Below are 25,593 nucleotides of genomic sequence, written 5' to 3' on the forward strand. Positions count from 1 at the left end.
TGGTGGTGTGGAGGGTGGAGAGTTTGTGGAACATCAGTCTATCTTCTATGGGGAGAGGGGGCTGCAGAGTTTGGATGGCCTCCATTCAGTAGAAGGGGGACCAATCTCCATGGGGACAGGCCGGCTAAAGGAGTCAAGAGGGTGCTAAACTAATAGGCGAAGGGGAGGGTAAAAAGGGGGAAGAAGTGAGCTGTCGGCAAAAATCAAGAACAAAATTAATCCAGGAACCCCAATTAAATGAAGAGAAGAAATTCTTGACTCACCTCTGCACCAGTGCGAGGAGTCTGGGGAACAAACACGAGGAATTGGAATTGCTCCTCTAGAAGCATCAGTTTGGTGTAGCAGGTGTGACTGGAACCTGCTGGGATGATTCCCACGACTGGACGGTTAAAATCCATGGTTACCAGCTAGTCAGGAAGGATCAAGTGAACAAAAGGGGAGAGGACGTGCACTGAGTGTCAAAAATGGCACCACCTGTTTCCGCATCACTGATAACTGGAAAAAAATGATCCTGGATGCTTATGGATCAATGTCCTACCAGATAAAGCACAAGAGAGGTTAGCTGGTGTCAGCTGTAGACCATCACATCACACTTGGGAAGAGGATGCCTGGCCCCTTGAGCACCTTTCTATAATGTGTAGGAAAAAATCCATGTGAAGTGTCCTAGGCCCCAGGTTAGTGCATTAACCACAAGCCCAGCCTTCCCCTATAGGGGTTAATTCCCACCTGGCCCTGGCAGATGCAGCAGCTGCTCTGGATTTCACAGCTCGGGTTGATCGCTCAGTACCTGAATCACTTTTTTTTGTAACTTCATTTTTATTCATTGCTGGCAATGGAGCAGTGAGTGAAATGCAGCAGGCCGCGCGGCAGGGTGGGGCAGGGGAGGTGGGAGGGAGACGATCAGCGCCGGGGATTGATCTGCAATCAGTTCAGCATGGCTTTCGCTGAGTTCCCTTGCTGACCATGGGAATAGGTGTGTTTGGAATGGGAAATGCCACACCCCTCCCCCCCCCACTATGGGAACTAACCCATGGGAAAGGCCCAGGGAGGACAGGGCAGGCTTCAGTTTTAACACGACTCAGCAGGTCAGGTAATAACGAGGCTCTCCCATAAACAGTCACTTGACCAGGTGACATGGGGAGAGCTACAAACCGCTGGATCTGCCAAAGGATTTGGCTCGTGTGTGTTCCCTGGGGGAAATAAACCAGCTGCTCCCTACCGAAGCGGCAGCCTAAGGGACTGGGTTGGGATTGCTAAGGGAGACGATGAGAGCTGGCCTTAAACCTGGCTCCTAACTCCTCTAGGCTCCCTACTTTGATTTTCATGGGTTGGGCGCTGCCTGAGTGGAGCCATGGTGGGTGGGAGGGAATGAGCCTGGGGGGGCTCAGCCCCTCTGAGAAGCAGGCAGTAAATCTGGGCATCTCCACGGGACAGAAGTGGCACAGCTCCAGCCCATGCAGTGATTCCCAGCGTGGCTCAGGGCTGCAGCCTCCTCATCGTCGCCCGCATCCAGAGGATGAAGGTGGAAACTCTTGTGTACACTGCTGGGTGGGTCCCATCCTTGGATCCCCAAGAGACGATGCCCTGGGCTGTTCCCTGGCACACCAGGGGCCCCCAGAGTCACCCTGCGAAATGAAACGAGAGACAGATAAACCACAAGACTCAGCAACAGCACCCGCCCCCCGCCCAGGCAGTCTCAGCATCACACCCTCCCATCCTTGGCAACCTCCTGGTTTCTGCCTCCCCTGGGAGAAGAAAAGATTTTTTCCCATTCATTTGTACAGCCTAACCTCTGATCTGTGCTCTGCAGCCCGACTGCAACACCATCAGGCTCATAAATAACAATTTGTCAAGGGAGCTTGAAGGAAGGAGATTTACATTGAAAGAAGTTTTGTTCTCCTCTGGGTCTCCCACACACAGCATCGTTGAGGCGTTATATTCATCATATATAATATACACGTCATCCTCCAGCACCTCCAGGTCCACCTCATGGAGCGTGTCCGAGCTCAGCTCATTGTCTGCACTAGTCCGGCCCCAGCTGGCGACACTGCACACGGTCCCTGGAGGCACTCGATGATGGGCCGTGGGCAGGCGGATGAGCCTGACATGTTCATTGAGCCGTGCTTTGTGCCGCAGCTGCAAACAAGAGAGGACACAAAGACCAGGGTCAATTTGAAGGTCAGAGTCAATGATGGGGAGAGATGTCCCAATCAAATAAGAGAGAAACTACAGCCAATGCATGGTCATGGGGTCATTGTGGTGGGATGATGGGATGGGGGCAGCACCTGCAGCAGTGTGAGGTCACAGGGGAGGGGTTATGGGATGTGGGTGTACCTGGAGAAGTGTGAGGTCACTGGGGACGGGATCCGTGGCAGATTGAGAGTTAGTGGGGCCCTGTGCTCAGCTTCACTTTTGGGGCCCCAGCTTGGGACCCAACCAAGAAAAAGAACATTCTCTCTTATCTCCCACCCCCGCCCCTGTTTCTCTTCTTTTTTCTTCATCCTCCTATAAGTAATAGGAAGTAAATGAAAATAAAGTGAGGTACCTAGATTGTTTTTGTAGTCTAACTTATTTTTCCACAGACCACTCGAAAATTATTTAGGGTCTCGGAGGACCACTTAATGATCTTTCCAAATATTGTTTGTCCCATGAGCTAATTATTGTAAAGCACTTTGGATAAGAGCGCTTTATAAAAAAAAAAGTCAAAAAACGTTGGGGTGCAGCGTCTGGCCAGGACTTAGGGTGTGGGAGGGGACTCAGGGCTGGGGGTAGAGGGTTTGGGAGGAAGTTAGGTTGCAGGAGCAGGCTGGGGGTTGGGGTGCAGGGTCTGGCCAGGAGTTAGGGTGTGGAGGGGGGGCTCAGAACTGGGGCAGGGGGTTGGGGTATAGAGCGGTTACCTGGGGGAGCTCCGGTTTGAGGGGGGGGGGGGGGGGGGGGGTGTGGGGGGTTGCAGGAGTCAGGGAGAGCAGATGGCTGGGGATGTGTGAGGGGATGCAGCAGTCAGGGCTGGGAGTGTGTGAGGGGGTGCAGGAGTAAGGGCTGGGTGTGTGTGAAGGGGTGCAGGAGTCAGGGATGGGGGTGCAGGGTCTGGGAGGGAGTTAGGGTGCAGGAGTGGGCTGCGGGTTGGAGTGCAGGGTCTGGCCAGGAGTTAGGTTGCAGGAGGGGGCTCAGGGTTGGGGCAGGAAGTTGGGATGTGGAGTGCTTACCTGGGGCAGCTCCTATTTGGTGCGAGGAGTGCAGGTGGGAATGTGTGTGGGGGGGGCACGGGCCAGGGCGGGTGGGGAGCCGGAGGTTGGTGGGGGGGGTTTAGGAGTCAGGGCAGGGGGCTGGGGGTGTGGGCTGAGGTCATGGGAGTGCTCCCAGCCTCCTGTCCCACCCCAGCCCCCTGCCTTGAACCTCTCATGGCAGGAGGATGGGTGGGTATGTATAGGGGGAGTGGAGGGGCCCCACCTTTGCTCCACCCTGCCCCAATTCCACCCCCTTCCCCAAGTCCCCGCCTCCTCCCCAGAGCGTGCTGTAGCCACGCTCCTCCCACTCCCTCCCAGAGCAACCTGAGCGCTGGCAAACAGCTGTTTGGCAGTGGGGGAAGCCCTGGGAGGCAGGAGCAGGAACGCGACACACTCGGGGGAGGGGGTGGGGGAGGGGGGATCTTGGCTGCCAATGCAGCATGAGCCCCAGGAGCTGGCAGGATCAAGCTTATGCCCCCTCAGCTGCCCGGCCCTGGAGTCCCCTGTTCTTGGGGGACCCCATGCCAGGGCATCCTGTATTTTACGGTAAATGTGCCTGTGGGCGGGGTGATGGGATGGGGGAAGTACTTGCAACAGTTTGAGGTCACTGGGTGTGGGGTGGAGTGATGGGGAAACTCCCTGTATCAGTGTGAGGTCACTGGGGGTGGTAGACAGGGGGTGGTACCTGAAGCAGTGTGAGGTCAAAGGTGCATGGGCATGTGATGGAGGTGGTATCTGCAGCAGTGTGAGGTCGCCGGGGGCAGGGGCATATGATATATCTGCAGGATTGTGATGTTGCAGGGGGCTTGGTGATGGGATGGGTCAGAATATTTAGCAGTGTGTGTTCATAGGTGGCTGGGTAATGGGATAGGCATGGTACTTGCAGCAAAGTGAGGTCACAGGTAACAGGGTTATGAGATGGGAGCCTTACTTCCACTCTTGCAAGGACTTTTGGGGCAGGGGGATATGATGGCGGAGTTATCTACAGCAGTGTGAGGTCACTGGGGGCAGGGGGTGCGATGGGGTGGTATCTGCAGCAGTGTGAGATCACTGGGGGCAGGGGGATGGGATGAGGGTGGAACCTGCAACACTGTGAGGTCATTGGGGGTGGGGTGATCGGATGTGGGGTACCTACAGTAGCATGAGGTCACTGGGGGCTGGATGATGGGATTTGGGTGGTACCTTCAGTAGTCTAAGGTCACAGGTGGTGGGGTGATGGGATGGGGGTGGTACCTGCAGCAGTGTGAGCTCACTGAGGGTGGGGAAATGGGACTGTAGAAGTACCTGCAGCAGTGTGTAGCAATTGGAGGCGGGGTGATGAGGTGGGGGCAGTACCTGAAGCAGTCTGAGGTTATTGGGTTGGGGTGATTGGATGGGGGATGGTACCTGCAGCAGCGTGATGTCATTTTCATCCGTCTTGTCATTGGATTCTGGGTGGAGATTCAATGACGTACCCAGATCTGCTGCCTCCCAGGTTCACGTATTGAAATGTTGTGGGCCCCAAGTAGCACGCTGACGGTGCTGTGAAATACAAGGGGGTGCACGTGCTGCAGATGGGCCAATACTATGGATCCAGTCATGGGCTGTTAACCATGTTAAAGTGGGTGGGTATAGCAGCCGCCTTGCACTCAGGATGAATGTAGGGAAGCCAGTGCTCCAGGGCCTTTCCCCTGCAGAAGCGGCGACTGGCTTTGATCTGGTCTGAGGGCAGGGGACTGGCTGGCTTAGGGACATGGGCTCTTGCATTTCTTACCCCGGGTTCCAGTTACAATGAGCCGCCGTCACCACCACCTCCTCCCTGATCAGGAACCCTCCACATGTGCTTCTTTGATTTCCTCCTGTCTCTGTCTTTACAAAGGCCATGTAGGGTCTGGAGTGAGGCCGGGCTCCCCATCCCCCGATGATCAATGCTGGCAGAGTCCCCAAGAGAAGGAGTTAGTTCAGGCCCCCGATCCAGTAAGCTGGTGTACCCCTCCCCTGACCAAGATCAGGGCCCCCATTGTGCCAGCTGCTGCACAGACCCAGACCGAGAGCAGGGCACCCATCGTGAGGGGCACTGCAGAGAAACAGAGTGAGAATCCCTGCTCCAGAGAGTTTTCATAGACACAGGATGGATTCTCATCCCCATTTCACACACTGGGAAATCCAGGCACAATGAGAAAAAGTGACTCACTCCAGAATCACTGGCGCAGTGTGCGGTAGGATTAGAAAATGAACCCAGGAGTCCAGATGCCCAGCCCCCACTCTAACCACTAGAACTCACTCCCCTCCTGGAGCCGGAGACTGAACCCAGGAGTCCTGGCTCCCAGCCCCTCCCCCACTCTATCCAGACAGCCTGCACAAATCTGCATTTCCTGTCTAGGTGCCCACCATTCACATCAGGCGTATTGAGCTTCTATGTGTCGCCTCCGCCTCAGGGGATTTTTAGCATCAACCCCCTCCTCCCGCTCTGCTCCTTTAGCTCCCTGCCCACCTACCCTCAGACATCATTGCTCCCCAGCTGGGTCCTGGGCACACACTGATGCCCCCAGACCCCATGACCCTGAGGCTCGCCAGTTGCATCTTGGTCAAACACTGATAGCCCCCCAGCCCCTCCACGGCACCACATTTGGGTGATGGGGACACACCGATAGCCCTGGTGGAAGGATCTGACTCCGAGATGGAGCCCGGGTTTGCAGACAGCTCTGCTCCGTTTGGGGCTGGGGGGCCTATTCCCCAAGTACTCACCAGTCTGAGCCCCGGGGGGCAGGGGAAAGATGATGGGTGTAAGCGGGGGAATGGTACCGCTGTTGTGGGGAACTTTCCTGGGTTCTGCACTACCCCGGTGAAGTGGGCTAGCGAAAGGATCTGAGTCCTCGCTCCCACTTCCTTTACCCAGAGGCCTCCCTGCCTTTGAGGACTCCCCTTCCACTCTCCTGTCTGGCAGAGTCCTCATAACCCCAACAAGGCTGGGCCCAGGATTCCTGGGGGGCTCGACCCCCAACCCTGCTGTGATCACCCAGGAAAGGGGCTAGGGTGTCCCCACTCCGGGGTACTCTCTCTGCACTGGGCACCTCCCTGGCCCACTGATCATTTCATACAATTTAAAGCAAATACAAGTTGTTTAATTAACAATTAATTGAAAAAAAAAAGAATAAGGAAAAATGGGAAAGGTTAAAGGAAAACACATTACCCTGCTCTGTGGCAGGGAACATTACAAACCGTGTCTCTAGAACATTAGGGCAGTTCACAGTCTGTTCCTTGTAGGTCCCAGGTCTCCTTCTTAGGCCCTGGCTGTGCTGCAGAGACACTGCGGGTTGGACACTTGCTCTGGCCACACGCTCTCAGGCTCTAGGTGGCAGGACCCTTCTTCCCAGCATCGCCCCCGCCCCGTCGGGGTTACGATCCCCCTCCAAGTCTGGCCAGCAGAGCCTTTACAAAAACCATATTCACTCTTCCCCAACAAATTATGTTTATCTATGTGTCTAATCATTGCGCTCTTTATAATTTCACCCAATTTGCCTGGTACTGAAGTTAGCCTTAGTGACCTATAATTGCCAGGAGCATCTCTGGAGCCTTTTTTATGCATTGGTGTCATATTCGCTATCCTCCAGGCATCTGGTACGGAAGCTGATTTAAAGGACAGGTGACTTATTGCTGTTTAATTTATGAATTTGTTCCAAAACCTCCTTACTGGTCCTTACTGAATAGTCAAGTCATGATCACTGGCCCCAGAGCAGCCATGGACATCCAGTCCAGTGATCAGTTCATCTTTATCCACCACAAGGAGACCCACAATTGAGTCACCCCTAGTTGGGTACAAAACTTGGTATTAGAAACATATGTATAATTTTTCAAAATCTCCAAGGATGATTTACTCCTGGCTACGTGAGACCTCCCCAGTCTGTCTCCCAATAGGAAGTCCCCCGGGCTAACCTCATTTCTTCCCACAAGTCACAGACAGGTGCAAAAGGAGAAACATTTCCTGCTCTCTGGTTTGGATTCAGTGAACTGTGCCAGCCCCCTACCGGTTCCCCTGCTGGGCTGCGTTAGTTAGCAGATTGATCCCTATCCATTCGAGGTCCTGGGGTTCTCAATAACGTAAACCAGGTAATGATGTGTCTAAAGCAGGGGTTCTCAAACTTCACTGCACTCTGACCCCCTTCTGACAACAAAAATCACTACATGACCCCAGGAGGGGGGACCGAAGCCTGAGCCCTCCTGAACCACTGGTGCGGGGGGAAAGCCAAAGCCCGAGTCCCCCCACCCTGTGTGGGGAGGCCAAAATCGAAGCCCAAGGGCTTCAGCCCCAGACAAGGGGCTTGCAACCTGAGCTTGACTGCCTAGGGCTGAGGCCCTCAGGCTTTGGCTTCGGCCTCAGTCAGTGGGGCTTGGGCTTTAACTTTGGCCCCAGGCCCCAGCAAGTCTAAGCCAGCCCCGGTGACCCCATTAAAATGGGGTTGCAACTCACTTTGGGGTCCTGACCCACAGCTTGAGAACCGCCTCCCTGCTCACCACTTTTTGTACCCTCTCTCCCCTACCTCAATGGGCTGTAACCAGCGACAAGAACATTCCAGTCATACGCATCGTCCCCCCGGGTTTCCCCATTTCCCCTCCCCAGGGAGAATTTCTAACTCCTCTTCCTTATTGCCCAGATTCCGCTGCCAAGAGCAGTGTTGCTTCCTTTCACGAGTGATATCCTGCAGGGCACATACACCACAGCACAGCATTCCCCTGCGTCCACACTGGTGTTCCTGGCTTACAGATAACCCATCCTGCAGTGAGAGACTCCATCTCCCGTGTCCCTTTCTTCCCTCCGTTGCAAGGTGCTGGGGGAGAAAGAGAACATGTCCCGAGGGCTGAGGCCCCACGGGATTGCTGGTGTTGCAGCATGCTCTCCAGGAACCCTCAAGCCTCTGCAGCATCAGAACAGCAGAGCCTGGACTGGAGCAAGGGAAAGGCCTGTTTTCCACAGAATCCTTCCCTCAGGCCTGGAGCATTTAGAGCAGAAATCCCTGGGGGAGTTAACGTTGCTCTAAAAAGAGCTGCCCGGGGGGGTGCAGCTTCTTGACACCACCACACAAAGGGATCTGTTTGTTGAGCTGCATAAAGCCCTGCACTGATTCTCGGAGAGGATTCCCCCGAGCAGTTGGGGGAGGCAAGACCTTATTCCTTACCTCTCATGACAGGGCCGTGGGAGAGCTTGTAGGAATCCAGAGGCAGCTTTCTAGAGGGTTAATTCAGAAATTCCCTGTGGAACCTAGGGGCTGCGGCCTACGGCAGGAAGGAGCCAGGTGGTGGTTGGAGAGACTCTAGGAGGAATGCTATGGGATGGCGCTCTGATCGCCTCTTCACTGGGCTTCTTCCCACCCCCACCTTTGGGGTAAGTGCATCACCTTCTCCTTCCTGCCTGTGGGCTGGAAAGCAGAAGAGATGGCAGGAGAGAGGTTGCCCACTCAGCCCATGCACAGGAGGATCCATTGCAGCTCACGTCCTCCTGCTTGTCCCAGCCCAGAGGAATGCATGACACCGAGCCTGGACTCTGGGACTGCATTAGTCGCCAACAGGGGAGTGTGGTAGGAGAGGACACAACATGTCTACACAGAACTTTTTCTGGACTGCTGCGGTGCGGGGAGAGAGGCCAGATTCCCTCTGGCTCGTTAGGACTCTGAGGAAGCTCTGGGATCTGGAGAGAGGTCTCTGGAGCCTCGGAATGTGCAGGTTTGGAGACATGTGGCTCCTACCTAGTCCAGAGTAACCTGCCGTGTTCCCCCACAAGAGCCATATGATCAGGCAACACTGCCTCTATTGCCTTGGCCACATGTATTGTGTGCTTTTTCTGGTGGCTCGTCCAGAAAAGGAGGACAAGAGCTCACTACTGCTACCATCTGAGGGAGTTGCTGGGTTGAGATCAGCTGGTAGAAGGAGTCAATAGCCCAAGAATCTGGGACTTCAAGCCCCTAGAGTGACCTCTTACCTTTATAGACCCCCCCCCCCCATCATACACAGCTATTTTAAAGTTTAGCGTGATAGTAAAGAGACCCCTTGTCAACCCTTCACCACCCAAGAGAGCCGGCAGCATTTGTCATTAACTATTTATTTCTCCTCTCCCGGCTCCCAAACTGCTTCTCCTCCCTACTGCCGCCAGCCACCTTCGCGTTCTCCCTCTTCTCTCCCCGGCTCTGCTCACTTGATTGCAGCAGCTCAGCGGATGCTCCAGCTTTACTCTTTCACTTCCATTCTTCTTCACTTCTTTGGGTGGCTGCATTTGCCATTGAGCAGGCTGATGGAAATACCTGAGTGCTCTCTCTAGGCCAGGGGTCTGAAACACGCGGCCTGCGGGGCTATTTCTCTAGGTAAGCGGCTCCGGGCCAGAGCTCAATGCCGTCCTGCACCCCAATCCCCTGCCATGAGCCTCCTGCCTGCACCCCAACTCCCTGCCACACCTCGCACTCCCTCCTGCACCCCACACTCCAATCCCCTGCCCTGAGCCTCCTGCCTGCACCTCAACCCCCTGCTGCACCCCAACTTCCTGCCCTCAGCCCCCTGCTGCATCCCCCAACCCTTCTGCACCCCAACCCCCTGCCCTTAGCCTCCTGCCTGCACCTCAACCCCCTGCTGCACCCCAACTTCCTGCCCTCAGCCCCCTGCTGCATCCCACATCCTTCCTGCACCCCAACTTCCTATCCTGAGCCCCCTTCTGCATCCCCCACCCCTTCTGCACCCCAGCCCCCTGCCCTGAGCCTCCCGCCTGCACCCTGCACCCCTACCCCCTGCCCAGAGCCCCCTACTGCACCCTGATCCCCTGCGTCATCCCTCCAATTCCCTGCCCTGAGTCGCCTGCACCTCAACTCCCGCCCTGAGCCCCCGCCACACCCCTCCTTCCCCCTCTGGGGGCAGGGCTGGGGACAGCGAGGGGGGGTGTCAGCGATGCGGCCCTCGGGCCAATGAACTAGTCCTCAGGCGGCCCTCATGGTCATTTGAGTTTGAGACCCCTGGTCTAGGCTCACAGGCCCAGCAGCTAAAGCCAAGCTGCTCCCACTGAGAGCAGGGGGAGATTAGCCTGGAGTTTCAGGAGTGGAGGCTTGGCCCATGGGGACCCAGGCGCTGCTGCTGCCACCTTCATGGTGAATCCTCCAACCCCTCGCCAAAGGGCTCTTCCACATTCTGCAAACTGGCCTCACGGACTGACTGTCTAGGAGAACAGAAACCCTTTGTTAGAGCCGGAGAGTCTCTTGCCATGGCTCCCTGAGGGTCACAGTCAAACACCTGCGAGTCTCTAGGAGGCTCTCAAGCAGTTCCCTGCTCAGGCACTTGGCACCCACTAGCAATGGTCTCTGACAGCAGCATTGCCAAGGGGAGCTCAGCAGATGGTCCCTTCTATGGCTTCCTGAGTGGGAGGGAGGTTGGTCTTGTCATTTAAGGCCTAGTGTCAGAGTCAGGGCTCCTGGGTTCTCTGACTTTGGAAGTGGGTGGAGTCCAGTGGTTGGAGTTGGACTGGTATCAGTCCCACGCTTCCTTCCTGCCTCTGTCAGGGACGTTGTGTGTGACCTTGCAGCCAGTTGCTTTGTATCCCTATGCCCCAGCGAACAGGGATAATACTGACCCCCCTCAGAGGGGCTGGCAGGGGTCAGCAGCGTCATGACTCAAGTTGGAATGAATTGTGCTCTTGGTGGTGAAGGGCCCAGATTCAGTCTCCATGGATGCCCAGGGAGCCTGTATTGTGGCCATGGTTTGACTCCCCCTAGCATTACAGGCTGTTTAGCCCGGTCCCGGCCAGGTGTGGTGCATCTGCTCCTGGCCCTCTCTGGCACACAGCTCCATCCCACACAAGAACATGGCCCACCACGGACAATCCATCAGCTCCCATCTGGTGTTCAGCTCCAAGACGGATGGGGAGCCCTAGCCAGACCATAGAAAGACAGGGTGGTGTTCTTTGAGGGAAACTGCTAGAGCTTCAGCCTCTGCTCCCACCTCCACCCACACGCTGAGGGCTTCAAAAATGGTCCCTGGCCCCAGGTAAACAAAGTAGCTGAGCTGAGGCCAGGGTGGGACTGATCCTAAGAGAAGAGCAGATTTCTCCTTTGCTCTAGGGAGATTCCCATAGGAAAGGCAGCTGGGGTGGGGGCGGGGGCAATACAAGCACTACCCCTCAGCCCTTGAATAGCAGCAACTAGGACTTTGGGAGCCAAGGGACTGGTGGATCTTGCTGGAGAGCAGAAAGGGGCATTGGAGAAATTGTACAAAAGTGAATGTCACGGCTGGGTCAAGGGCAGCCAGACCTACTGGTCAGAGCCAGAGTCCACACTCACATGACAGGAGTGGAGAGTCAGCTGGGTCAGGATACTGGACGATCAGCAGCAAAAGACAAACTTGCGATCACCACCACCAATCAGATGCCAGGAAATCAAGCCAGGGGAGCGGCAGCAGAACGAGGCAGCACACGGTCCAGAACAGGGAGCAGCCCTGGTGTTCAGTCAGCTTCGTGTTCCTGCTGCTGTCCTACGTAGGGCCAGGGGGCCAGTGAGCTTTCCTGGGACTCCTCCAATAGGACCTCAGGAGTGGAGCCTCAAACTGGGGCTGAACTTCATGGGTCCGAGGGAAGCAATTTTCAGCAGGCTGCCAGGTGGAGGGTTGGAGTGTGGCTGCTCCCATGAACCCTGCAGATCGGGGTTGAAGACCCCTGGGTGGTGACAGTGAGTTCTCTCCCTGCTCAAACCTCCTGCAGCAGGATCCTGGACACATCCTCTGAGAATAAAATGAGGATATCATGATGAGAAATAGGGCTCTGTACCAGGCCCGGGATCCGGGGACAGGGAAAGTTCCCAACCAGGATATGTAGCAGGAGCCCCCTGTTTCTTGCAAGACCCCCAAGTGGTAGGACAAGTGAATGGCTCTTACCTGCAGGAGGTGCATGGGATCTTCTACCTGAGCTTCAATAGGACCCATGTGCTTGGTTTGACAGGATGAGATGACCTGTCCCCACTGCTCCCTGAGCTGGGCTGGCAGCAGGATAGATCTCTGTGAGAGGCTGGGACAGAGCCTGAAAGACAGATGTGACAGTCAGGGTTCTGTCACCTCAGCAGGAGAACAGAGGGTCTGAACCCCAAAGAATAAGCAATTGAATCAGCTGATTCAATGAAGAATTATTGTGCCCTACAGGTACATCATAAGGTCCTCTCATGGATTGGTAACTGGTTAAACACTGCTCTGCACTGACTGCCCTGACCACGGGTGGCCCAATGGCCCACCGCACCCCCAACTTAGCAGCTCCAGCTACCAAGAGAGCAAGAACCAGAGGCCTTCCTGCTCCTGGGTCAGAGGAGTAGGTTGAGGCTCTACCTGGATGTGAGTGTTGGCCTTCCCCAAGCCCATGGTCTAGACTCCATTCAGGGCAGCGCACAGGAACTGCAATTCCTATTCTGGATCTAGGGGTGGTTTCAGTTTGCTGGCAGGAGACTGTACATGAGACCTGGCAGTTGCAGGGCGACCCAGGCACTAACATGGGCACGGAAGTTTGAGGAATAGGGCAGAGGCCTGTGTGGGGCAAGGAGGGCAGGGATTTGGGAAGCAAGAGCAGAGGATCAAATACTTTCTTCATGTGGGACAGGATGATCCCCATTTCAAAGAGAGAAAGTGAGGCACCAGGGGGGAGAGTAACCTGGCCAGGATCACGTTCCCACTCAGTGGCAGGACTGCAGTAGAACCTGTTCCCTGCTCTCATCACTGGACCCTGCTGCCCCTTCTGTAGGACCCCTCCATCCATCCTCTCCCCTAGGCCATCCCCACCCCTTTCCAATACCAGGCTCTTTCCAGAATGGAAGCAGGCTTGTAACAGTTCACTCACCGCTAGGTGCCCCTTCCTGGCCAGGCCTGGGGTCACAGCTTTCCTGCTGGGCTAGCACCCCCGCCCAGAGTCGCTAGGGCACTCAGGCAGCTTTTTGCCTGGGAACTCAGCCCTTCAGCCAGGTGACCGTCTTTTAGTCCACTCCTTCCTGGGTTGCTCGTCCCAAACCAAGAGTCCAAACATGTTTTTAACCAAAACAAGGTCCTCCGTCCCTTCGGGGATTTTCCTCAGCCTGACTTTGGCTCGACTTGCCCTTGCTGGCCTTGGGAGCTCTTTCTATGAACTTGTACGTCCCCTTCCTTAGAGACCATGGGAGAACCAGTCCTACCCTGGATTCTAGGTTCTGTCCCAAGGCCCTGTACCGAACAGCTAGGCCTGCTCCTGTACCTTTGCTGCGGTTTCCCCTGGCCTTCCCCTCAGGTGGAGCTCACTCTGTAATCCATTGGGCCTAGCTCCAGGCTTTATTGCCCACAGGCCAAGCCCCCCTGTCATATATGCTCCTCCTTAGAACCTGGCCCACATGAGGGCAAGTTCTATTCTTCTCCAAGCTTCATCCCTCGGCATCGCGTCGCTGTCACCGGCTGCGTGCTTGTACCGCCTGCACCCACAGTGTCTCCAGCTCCACTGCCAGCTCGCTCCCCAGAATGGAGAGGCAATCCTCCTCTTCTGCAGTATCCCAGCGCTCTTCCTGCAGCCGCTCAGTCTCATTAACAGCTGCTTGCAGAGCCTGTTCTGAAGCCTTTAGCTTCTTCTGTAGCCTTTTTGCTACTGCCGCTGCATCCGCCAAAACCTTTTCCATCAGGGTCGGAGAGCCCACCATGGACTGCTCCACCCTTGTGTTTGTCCCTCCTTCAGTCTGCTTCATCTCTGGTCCAACCGTTTCCTCCTTCACCTCCCTGCAGCACCCGACAAGGTGTGTTCCTGGAGGGTCTGCAAAGTCCATGGCCATCCCTGCCACCTCCACCTTGCCTGCCTCATGGGGGTTTGTGTCAGAGGACACCGTCTCCTTTCTTTCTAACTTCTTGGGGCCCTGGCATCCAGGGCCGGTGTAACCACTAGGCGAACTAGGCGGCCACCTAGGGCACCAAGATTTGGGGACACCAAAACTCAGTGCCCCAATTTTTTATTTTTTTACACTACAGTGGAGTCACATCTTACGCGGGGGTTAGGTTCTAATGTCAGCGCGTAACAGGAAAATTGCGTATAGTGAAAATCATAAAGTCCAGTACACACAGTGTACGCTGTATACACTGGAACACGGGTCCTCAATTAAACACATGCATGCCAAAGGTGGGATGCAAGCGGATTTTTTTTTTTAAATGGCAGGCTGCGGGTCCCGGCCACCGCTCAGCCTGCCGCCAGCCTGGGGTTCCGTTCACTCAGCCGGCAGCGGGCTGAGGCGTCTCCCTGTGCTGGCCCCGCTGCCCAGGGTCCCGTCCCGCTCTCCCCCGCTGCTCACCGCACCCAGCTCCGGACTGCTCCAGCCCCAGCTCCAGTTCCACACTGCCTCAGCACGGCTGCTGCTGCTGTTCCGCCTTCAGCTCCCTGGGCTGCTTGTCTGGCCCCTCTGGCTCTGGTTGCTACAGCTCTGCCCCCAGGGCAGGTCTGCTCTCTCTGGGCTGTGCTCTGGCTTTGGGGCTGCAGCTCTGCTCCCAGCAGCTTAGCTTGGGCCCACTCTCTCTGACTCAGGCAATTCCAGCTCACAGGGAGGATGGGACCCTCCTGGGCTCCTGACTCCCTGATTAGCTGCCCGCCCTGTCAATCAGGCTGATCTGGAGCATTGGCCTCTCCCCATTGTTCCTGGGGACTGTCAGTCTCAGGGTCCTGATTTCCCATCGACCCTTCCCCTTTTAGTGCTGGGAGCTAGCCAGCCAAAACACCCCCACTGAGTGTTAGTAAGGAGGCAACAGTCCCTTACAATGGGGAACAGGAGCAGCAGGAGCATCGTCAGAGGGAGTCCGGGGAAGGAGACGATGTGTCTGCCTCTAGGGTCACTTATAGACCTGTCTGGGGGAGAGCAAAAGGGAGGGGCTGGGCTCCCCAGGTGACACTCGGCTCAAGATCCTGCGGGGGAGGAGTTCACACGTAGCGTAAGGGACTCACCAGCCACCCAGCAGAGCTAGCAGAGAGCAAACCCTTGGCTGTGCACATCTGGGGCCCTGAATCCACTGGGGCCTGTGCACATTGGGGCCACTATGCCCCTCCCCCCACCAACTTGAGCCCTGGGGAGAAGGTGTAGGAGCAGCACTGTCATGGCCCAGCTTGGCAGGGGGGTGGGCATCTGCCAGGGCAGTGGGTTACAGGCCTGGCTGAGCAGTGGGGATACAAGGCAGGAAACCGCAGGGGCATGAGCTCCGGGGCGTGGGTAGGGGATCTGCCGTCTCAGTGCTTGGACCCCACCACCACCACCACCACACCTGCTGGGAGGGAGGGTGGAAAAGGGGAGTCACCAGCCTGAGTCCATTCTGGTGGGGCCATGGGCACTGCAGGGCTGCGCTCACCCTGGGTTGTGCCCAGCAGCCCTGCAGAGTGGAGGGAAGTGGTTCAGCTGCTAAGAGGAGGGGCCTAGTTTGAGGCCGATGCTGTGGTTAACCCAGCCTCATCTCAGCATCTCTCTGCACCAGGTGAGCTCCTGTGTCTGGTTGGGACCTTCACAAGCCGCAGGCTGACAGACTCGCTTCCCCCTCTCTCGCAAAGCAACGCCGGTCCTCTCCGCTCTCATGTCCAGGTGAAGCAGCAGGAAGAAGGTTCCTCTGTGGCCAGGCACCCTCCACAGCTGGGGCTGAAGCACATCTGGGCACTGGCCCAGCCTGGAGCTGTGCACATCTGGAGTGGAGCTGAGCCCTGATGCAGCTTGCACAGCCTCCTCTCCATGCACATGCCCGGTGAGGCGTGCAGCAAGGGCTGAGACATCCACTGACACGGCTTTGCTGGCCTCTTCCTCCAAGCGCCTGGGTTGCAGCACAGATGGGGGTGGGGCCACACCTAGCTGGAACCCCTCTGTGCCCCTGGCAGCCATGCACTGCTGGGTACTGCGCACATCTGGAGTGGAGGTGGGTGAAGTGGCTCAGCCGCTAACAACAGTCTGAGCTCTCTCCCTGTCTTGGTGCTATTGTGGTGGGAGCCGCGGTTTCACCAAGACTGAGCTCAGCTTCTGGTGGGAACCCGGCCCCTTGATCCTCCTCAATTGCCCCCCTCCCTCACAGCGTGGGTGTGAGCTGGGGTGAGGGAAATGGGTTAGGGAGACCAAACCACCCCCCCGCCCCGACCCGCATCTGTGACAGCACCACTTTTCACAGACAGAAAAGTGGGGGGTGGGGCAGAAATAGTGAATCTGATTCTCAACCCCTCCCCCACCCACCGAGCCAGCAAATCTTGGATAGGAGTTGGTGCCTCCTAGAAGGGAAAAGCCCCATGTCCCCTTCCCCTTCCCCAGCCAGTCCCCGCCCTGGGGCTGGTTTAGAGCCAGTGTCCCCTAGAGGGGAAAGGCCCATGTGCATTTCCAGCCCACCCCATAGTGTAGTGTGAGGCTGGATCCCATTTGGAGCCGTTCCCATTGGTGCGAGTGAGGCGCTGAGTAGACTACAGTGTGTACCTGCTCCTCGGCTTACGTTCTAGGGGGGGCCATTGTGTGTTTGGCTCTTGTGAAAATCTCTCCATATCCCCCCATTGGGAGATGCTGGGTGCTGGGATTCCATGGGATTGAGCCTCAGCACTTGACAGGATGGGCTAGGGATTGTAAAGGGGGTCAGGGTGTTACGGGCCCAGGGCCGACTGAAAGTCAATGGGATTTCGACACCTCACTCCTGCAGGTGGCTTTGAACATCTTAACTTGTCTGTGTGCAATAGCAGTGGTCACTTCTAAAGACCCTGGAGGGAAGTAAACACCCACAAAGGCTGAATGTCACTACACGCCATTGATGCCGGCAGACAGAGGACAGGGAGTGAAATAAACAAGCAAACATGGCAGAGGTGAAGGCACCAACAGAGCTGAGATACTACAGCAACTGGTTACACTGTCAGGGGATGGATGGATGGAGGGGGTGTGTGGGAAGGGAGGGAGGGAGGGATGGAGAGTTGCATATGCATAGGGAGAGCGGGAGCGAAGGCTAGAAGGACGGATGGAAAGAAGGGTGTGGATGGGAAGGGAGGGATGGCTTGTTGATGGGGACTGATGGATATGTAACTTTAGCGCCCTCGTAGCCAAGATGGAGTCTGCTTTGCAGGCAGCTCTGCCCAAGAGATGGCGCGCGCAGGAATGCAGCAGGAGAAATCCCTTCCACCCCAGGGGCACCTGTTCCAAAGCCCCCAGAGTGAACACACCCACCCACAGGAAAAGTACAATGGATATAAGAAAGGGAGATATTTATTAACAGAGGGATGAGAGGAGAAAAACAATAAGTGGAATAATAGTGGGAACAGTAGAACAGGGCTGGACCCAAACCAAGGCCCCACAGGCCCAGTGGTAGCACAGTCTGGAAGGGCAGACACTGAGCAGTGTGTCTGCACAGAGAGTTCAGGAGTCCTGAGCAAAGTTCCAGTCCAGGGGTGAGTCTTGGGTGCTCCTGGTCATCTTCAGCGACAGTGAACTTTCCCCAACAAACCCCTCCAGTGCCCTCTTCTGCTGCTCTCTGCAAAGCCACACAGAGCGACCACCTCCCCAGTTAACTAGCTACAGCCTCCCTCCTTGTTCCCAATGCAGCGTCCCAAGCCCCAGTACTCACAGCCCCACGCAGCTCTGGGCAGCAGTGATACTGGGTCCAGCTCCGGCCTGTCCTTCTCGGGTGATTCCTCCCTGGCACAGTGCTCTCCTGGCTCCAGTCCTGGGGTGTTCCCGATTGGCCCTGTCCTTCCCAGGCTTCAGGCAGGTTCTCTGCTGCTTCCTTTGCGAGGGCCTGGGGGCTGCCCCTCTCTCTCCCCGGGAGCTCAAGAGCCACCCCCTGGAGTTTCCCTCCATTCTTCTCAATCTCCCCCTCCCCACTAGGAAAAAGATTTAAAGGGGCCATGCTCTCTAAACCCCAAAGGGGTTACAGAAAGATAGAAGGGGGTGCATGGTCTGTCATGGGGTAGATACACCCCGTCAAGGGGTGTCTAGTCATGTACAGTCAGTGGGGAGCTTATGCCCTGATTGCTAGAGTCTCTCTGACACCCTAACCCAGAACATGGGAGAGTGCGAGCTAGCGGTCAGAGTCCTTTGGGCTATCCTTGTTCTCAGGGCAGTGTGATCTAGTAGTCAGAGTCCTTTGGGACAGCTCTTTCTCTCAGGTTGGCATATCCTAGTAGGCAGAGGGGAAAGGGCTGCCCCCCAGAGTCTCAGGCTGTCAAGCAGGGTAGAGCATCAAATCAATGGTCGGGGACCTCCAGCCCTCAGGCAGGGCGGAGCAGCAAACAGTTCTTCCACTTCCACTCTTCCAGTTGAGGCCCTGCCCCCTCCGCAGGACTCTGGAGTACCGGTAAGTCCTTTAAGTTACTTTCACCCCTGGCGGAGAAGGTTCTGGGTATTTCTCAGCTGGAATCCAGTGCAGACTTCTGGGCAGCTCTGTCCCAGAAAGAGGAATCTCAGCTGGAGCAGGTGTTGAGAAGGGCTGGTGGGACGATCAGGGGAATGGAAAGCCGGTCTGACGAGAAAGGAATAAAATACCTGGGCTAGCTTAGCATAGAACACAGGCTGAGAGGGGTCTGATTGCTCTATAAATACATCGGGGGGGGGGACGGACACACGAGGCAGGGAAATGAGCTGTTGAAGCTAAAGGAATAATCAAATGGGGATAGAAGTGGCAGGGATCAATGGAGGCTGGAGATGAGGAGAAGGTTTCTAACCATCACAGGGGGAAGGTTCTGGAAAAACCTCCAACAGGAGCATTGGGCCGGGGGGGCGAGTAGCAGCCTAACAAGGATGCACACAAAGCTTGATAAGTTTACGGATGGGCTGATACGACAGGGCTGCCTGTAATAGCAGAAACTGGACTTCATGACCCAGTAGGGCCCTTCCAGTCCTGTGTTCCCATAAGGGCATGAGGCACCTGAAATACAACTCCCATGATTAGACATTGTTAGACTTTGAGTTTTTAGAAAAATGTTCCAGGAAAAGTGTTGATGAAACAAGGGAACCCCCACCCCCCCACTTCCCTATCACATGTTCTGACCATCTCTACTCTTCACCTTCACTAGAGGATCTACTTGTGAACTCAACCCTGAGGCTATCCAACAGATAGGACCTTGGGTGAAATCCTGGCCCCATACACGTGGATGGGAGCTTTGCTGTTCATGTCCACAGGGCCAGGTTGGCACTGGAGCTGAGGGAGAATCAGTGTTCCCATCTAACAGGAAATGGCAACATTCCAATCTTTGTTTTCTAAGAAAAGTTGAGATGTCAACATTTTTGGGCAGAATGGAAATTCCAAAAGCAGGTTTGACTCAGAAATGTCGAAATGTTTCATTGCAACATTTTCAATCAAAATGAAACATGGTGAGATGTTGACAGATTGAAATGTTTCCTTCCATGTGAACAAACTGGAGAGAGTCCAGAGGAGAGAAACAAGAAAAAAAAAATATGATCAGAGATTCAGAAAACCTTATGTAGGAGGAAAGGCTAAAAGAATTGGGCTTGTTTAGGCAGAGAAGAGTTCTGTTTCCCTGAACACAGTGGGAATCAAACAGCAGCAGACAACTCCTCTGTTCACTGTGCAGAGCCGGCATCGGAAGCCAAGTCTCTGTGCCCAAAATGGTTCTTCTCTTAGCTTTTTCTCAGGGCCACATTCCTGTGCTTCCAGGTTATGTCTGCCTGGCTTTTTACATTGTGTCTCACTCGCTTCTGTTCCCAGGTCTCTCTTATATGTTGTGTCTGTCTGATCCACATGCCTCATTACCCCAGAACAATATTCGGTGACAACCTTTTCTCCCGAGTTATTAGAATTCCCACCTGTTCACAGGGGTTTACATCACCTATGGGGATTCTGGAGTATTTTCTCTGCTGAATTCTATAGGACCTCTACAAATGCTGATCATTTTTATACCTAATCCATTCCTCGCGGGTTTTCCACCATCAAAATTCCTAGCTGCAGCATGTCTCTGGCTGGCTTAAAAACATTCTTTCCCCCAACCGAAGAGCAGGAACGGGGTCATGTGGCTTTGGTGGCCAACCTATCACCAAGAAGCACGGCTAGTCGAATTAAACAGCCCATGACAACAGCACATTGAAATGGTTTTGTGAAAAAAATTGAAATTTCAATGATTTTGTTTCACACATTTTGAGTCAGACCCAACTTTTGCTTGTTTTCAGTATTTTCTGTTATTTTTTCCTCTCCTACCCCACAAGTATTAAATTATTTCTTATTTCTTATTGTGATCATGACCGGAGGTTGGAAAAACACAAAGGAAGGGAACCCAGAATGCATCACTGAGATACATTGGGGCAAAAGAAAGAATTGTCTATTTCCAAATATTTGGAAAATATTGAAAACGGACACTTGTTTGAAAAACAAATGACACTTGGAGGGAAAAAAGCCATTTTTCTGAATAAAAAACGTTTTCTCTGAACAATTTGCGCTGCCTTTTCCATCACTGGCCTGTAGACTGGACGCTGCATGTGTGGATGATACAGGGTTGGGGGAGAATAATGGGGCGGTGGGCAGGATGCAGGTGCTGGGCTGAGCCATAAACAAAATTGGTGCTAAACAAAAACATCGAGGCCCAGATCCTCAGAGGTGTTTGGGTGCCTAACTCCCATTGAAATCACAGGGATACCTTTGAGGATCTGGGCTCCTAGCTCTTCCCTCCAGGAGATCTCAAAGTGCTTTACAAAGGATGGTCAGAATCATTATACCCAAATGGGTAAACTGAGGCACAGAAAGGGGCCAGGACTTGCCGAAGGTCATGCAGCAGCAGAGCCTTTGCTCTGGCTTCTTGGCCACACAGCTTCCCAGCTCACAACAACTCAGTCAGGCAGTCCCACACACCGTGGCCCCACAGCCCCTCAACCACATTGCTTGTTAATTTCAATTCCCATCCTGTGTTCTCTTGAGTCAGTACAGATCTGATACAAACTTCTCCAGCACTGAATTCCCACCTGACCCATGTCATCTGGGGTGGCGCTAGGTCCATCACGGCAGGGGAGGTCTCAGGATACAGGGTGTGAGGATGTAACATCTGCAGGGCTGGAATTACCCCCACCCCCAAATCCACTGGCTGTGGAGCAAATACAGACAGTATCGATCTGTGTGTCTCCACACTCCCCTTCATCTGGCTCTCTCAATGTCTTGTAACAGGGGCAGTGCTGGCCAGCGCTCCCCAGTACCCGGAGATGCCGTGTGGCTGATCCCTGTCTGACTCAAGGCCAGATGTGTCTGAGCCAGAGGCACGAGAGAGATTCCCAGAGCTACCGTCAGATGCATGGGTCCCTCCACCCCAACCCGCTGCAATAAGAAATCCATGTTCTGTTGATAGACTCATTCATTCCAAGGCCAGGAATGGGACATAGGGCCTTTCCCCTCTAGGGGCACTGGCTACCATGTGGTCCAAGGGAAGAGAACTGACTGGCTCAGTGAGTTATTTTCCGGCCTCAGCGTGGTGCGTGTGAAAGGCCCTGCTATACCAACACCTTGAAGTGCAGTATTTGGTCTCTCTGTCCTCAGCCCCTCCCCCTGTCTCTCTCATGGTGGGGGGAGACCTGAGAAGGATCAAAGGGCTGGGTTCCCATCTGCAGCTGAGAGGAGTTCAGGTTAATCACAGCCCCCACTACAATAGGCAGGGAGAGACTCTAGTGTCTCTAGTGTTAGCAGCGATGTCATGTCTCCCAGCTCAGCACCAGATGTGCATGGAGACAGAGGCTGCAGGACCCCAGCTGTGCACAAAAGGGCATGGGCCAGCCCCAGCTGTACAGAGCCCTAGGCACTGAGCATCTCCAGAAGATGCCCAGCTGTGCAGACTCAGCGGTGCCTGACCCTCCCCCCAGCCTACGTGGGGAGGTGTCCAGAGAGCCACACAGCAGAGTTTGATGCGGAGCTTTCCTGTTCCCTCCAGCCATTTCTATAAAACCCCCGGGGTTGTGTGTGAAAGACCTTCTCCTTCCCTGCTCTGCTGAAGAGGATGCTGCTGCTACTCCTGCTCCTGGTGGCCGTTCTCCTGCACCCTAGGTCTCGAGCTGCTGAGTATGGGGGTGTGGGGCACGATAGGGAGCAGAGCCTGCACATAGCCCAGTGGAAGGGCCTGGGGCTGCTTCCCCGATACAGCAATCCTGGGAAGCTCTGAAAGGAGGCAGCTTCTCCTCACCATCTCCCCTGCCCCCATGTGGGATGCCCCATGTCCGAGGCATCTGAGGGCCAGTGGGATGGGGAGCCGAGGGAGAGAAGCTGTTTCCACAGATCCGTGGGGATCCAGTCTGCACTAGGGAAGCTTCCCACCAAAGAACATCAGCCACCAATTGTGGGTGTGACATGTCCTGGAGGCCACACACAGGGTAACAACCTCCTAGTGCTGCCAGCTAACAGCCTCGCACCTTTAACTCAAGGACTGTGCTCCAGGGCTGGGGTCAACCACAAAGCTAGGAGGCCATTGAATCAGCACCATTGGGAGCCCACCCAGATTTCCAGCCCTGGGTGGAGATCGGCTCTTCCTGCGACAGTAGAAAGCACAGCAGTGCTCCGAATGCAGCTCACTCCTCTGGCCGTCTGTGCAGGGCACAGGGACCTCGGGGCTGCCCTAACCTGTCTGTGCCCCAAGGGGACATTGTGGTAGCTGGTCAGAGCTGGGCACCTCCATGGCCTGGCATAGATCTGCTCCCCCCAGTTGTACACTGCCGGGGGGGCCTGCCAAAGGCATTGTGCTTACAGCTGATTTATGGGGGGGGGGGGTGTTGCAAGGACAGGCTGGGTCTGGAAAAACCAAAAATCCCATGGCACGGCGGGGGGCAGAGCTAATCTGAGACACGTGGGGCAGGGTTTCAACAGAGCTCCAGAACCACTGGCCTCAATGGGATTCTCCAGTGAACTCAGTGGGTTGGGAGGGGATTGTCAGTGATCTCCACGTTATCTGGGTCAAGGAGCCAATCCAGGAGGAGGGGGCAGGGAAACTGGGATGGCTGGGTTGAGTGGTCGATCTCGGGCAGCAAAGGCTGAGGATGATGGTGGGGATGGGACTGGGATCCTTGGTTAAACTGTCCAGCCTTATGTTGTCCCAAAGCAGGTGAGTTTTACCCCTCTCCATCTCTCTGCCAGGGGCAATCATTGGGAGAGAGGAAGCTGAACATCACTCCAGACTCTACATGGCCTTTGTGAAGATAGAGACAGGAAGAGATGGAGAAGGAGGCTGCGGAAGGTTCCTGATCCAGGAGGACATGATGGTGACAGCGGTTAATTATAACTGCAACCTGGGGTAAGAAACTAACCATCTGCCGTCCCTGAGCCAGCCAGTCTCTGTCCTGGGGCCAGATCAGAGCCAGTTCCCCTAGAGGGGAAAGGTGCCGTGTCCCATTCCCTGCCCCCTGAGCCAGCCAGCACCATTTTGGGCCACTAATATTGTGCTGGATACAGAAGGTGTCAGCAACACATACCCTGATGTCAGTGATGAGCTGGTTCCCTATAAAAAGTTCTGATTTAAGGGATATGCCACAGTATGTATTTTTTGTGCCAATTGGGTTACCATACGTCTGTATTTTCCCGGGAGGAATTTTTAAATTTTAAAAATTCTGCCCGGATGGCAATTTAAGAACCAAAAAGCCTGACATGTCCAGGAAAATACGGATGTATGTTAACCCTACCTAAAGTTCTTTTTTAAAAAGATGGGCCTGAACTAGAAATGAGCTCCGTTTCACATGTGTGGGTCCCCACCACTCCCTGGGGGTGTGTTAGGGTGACCAAATGTCCCGATTTTATAGGGACAGTCTCGATTTTTGGGTCTTTTTCTTATATAGGCTCCTATTACCCCTCACCCCCATCCCGATTTTTCACACTTGCTGTCTGGTCACCCTAGGGTGTGCACATGTGTGGGTCCCAGCTGCTCCCTGCCCCCCTCATTGAAGCAGGTGTGCAGGGTTACTGCCCTGGAAACTGCAGGGCACCAGTGGACGTGGGGCTGGCTGCAGACAGTGGCGTGGGCCAGGGCTCAGTGATGAGCTGGTTCCCTATAAAAAGTTCTGATTTAAGGGATATGCCACAGTATGTATTTTTTGTGCCAATTGGGTTGGGCAGGGGGTGCAGCGGGGGGTGGCTGCGGACGGGGGGTGCAGCAGGGGCTGGCTGCAGGTGTTGAGATGAGTTCCTGTCTGGATCCTGTAAAACTTGCCCATACCGGTATTGCCCTGGCCTCTTCTTTTGTCATTCAGTGTTACACGCATTCTAAAACAATATGCATTTTCTCACCTTTTGGGGGCGAAGCCAGACTTTGAGGCACCTGCTCCCCTACTTGGTGTAAACTTTGCTTGTGCCAATCAGAAACGAACACAAACAGGTTTTGGGCCCCGTCCCCTATGACACTTCTATGATGTCATAGTTGGTACTTTATGGCCAGGCAGGGAGAGGAGAAAGAAAAACGAATCCTGTGTATCCTGTGTACACTCGTAACCGAGCCTGATCACCTCGAAGCCTCTCTCTCAGCTCACGTGTTTCAAACAGAGTTTCTACATTTGCCGGTCGTTATGCGTTGGTTTGTATTTGTAAGTATCAGTTATTACTAATTGCTGCATCTTTGTTTATAAATATTGTTAGTAGATATTTTAGTCATTGTGTGTTTTAAGTTTCATTAACTCTATTAGCTAATCAAACGCTGCTCCCTTACCCCTTGTAATTATCCCCAATAAAACTTTAAATTGATTAATTTTAGTTGTGTGTGTGTGTGTGTGTCTGCAGTTTGCATCGTGACCCATACTCTCCTTGCATCCCTTACCAATATAGTCTATTGCCACGTGCAGCCTGGTAAATAACAGGCCTGCATTTTCTTTCGCCCCTGTGTGCACGTGGCAATCGGGAAGGGGGTGGCTGTGGGCAAGGGGTGCAGTAGGGGCTGGCTGTGGGCAAGGGCTGGCTGTGGGCAGGGGGTGCTGCGGGGGGTGGGGGTGGGCAGGGGGTGCAGCGGGGGCTGGCTGCGGGCAGGGGGTGGCTGCGGGCAGGGGGTGCAGCGGGGCTGGCTGTGGGCAGGGGCTGGCTGAGGGCAGGGGTTGCAGCGGGGGTGGCTGCGGGCAGGGGGTGCAGCAGGGGGTGGCTGCTGGCAGGGGGTGCAGCGGGGGCTGGCGGCAGGCAGGGGGGGCGGCAGGGGGTGGCGGTGGGCGGGGGGTGGCGGTGTGCAGGGGGTGCAGCAGGGGCTGGCTGTGGGCAGGGAGTGGCTGCGGGCAGCGTGGTGGGTATTCACACGGGGATAGCAGCCTGAGCAGCATGACGCAGCCCAGGCCCAGCAGAGCAGCCAGGGACCCACCAGCAGCAGCAGGAGCCCCAGGGCCAGAGGTCCGAGGAGCAGAAGCAGCAGCAGGGCCAGGAGGCAGCCCACATGGCTCCTGCAGCGCAGTGCCCCGCGGCGGCCGGGAGGAGGAATTACACGCTTCCCGGCCTG

The 25,593-nt window shown here is 55.2% G+C and overlaps 1 pseudogene; it reads right to left on the bottom strand.

Annotated features, from left to right (window-relative positions):
• Positions 1–1,476: 1,476 nt before the first annotated feature.
• The window catches only part of LOC112125715, a 36,746-nt pseudogene continuing 12,629 nt past the window's right edge, over positions 1,477–25,593 (bottom strand).

Source organism: Terrapene carolina, unplaced genomic scaffold, assembly GCF_002925995.2.
Source record: "Terrapene carolina triunguis isolate 2854851 unplaced genomic scaffold, T_m_triunguis-2.0 Scaffold841, whole genome shotgun sequence".
In the NCBI taxonomy this organism is placed as follows: Eukaryota; Metazoa; Chordata; order Testudines; family Emydidae; genus Terrapene; species Terrapene triunguis.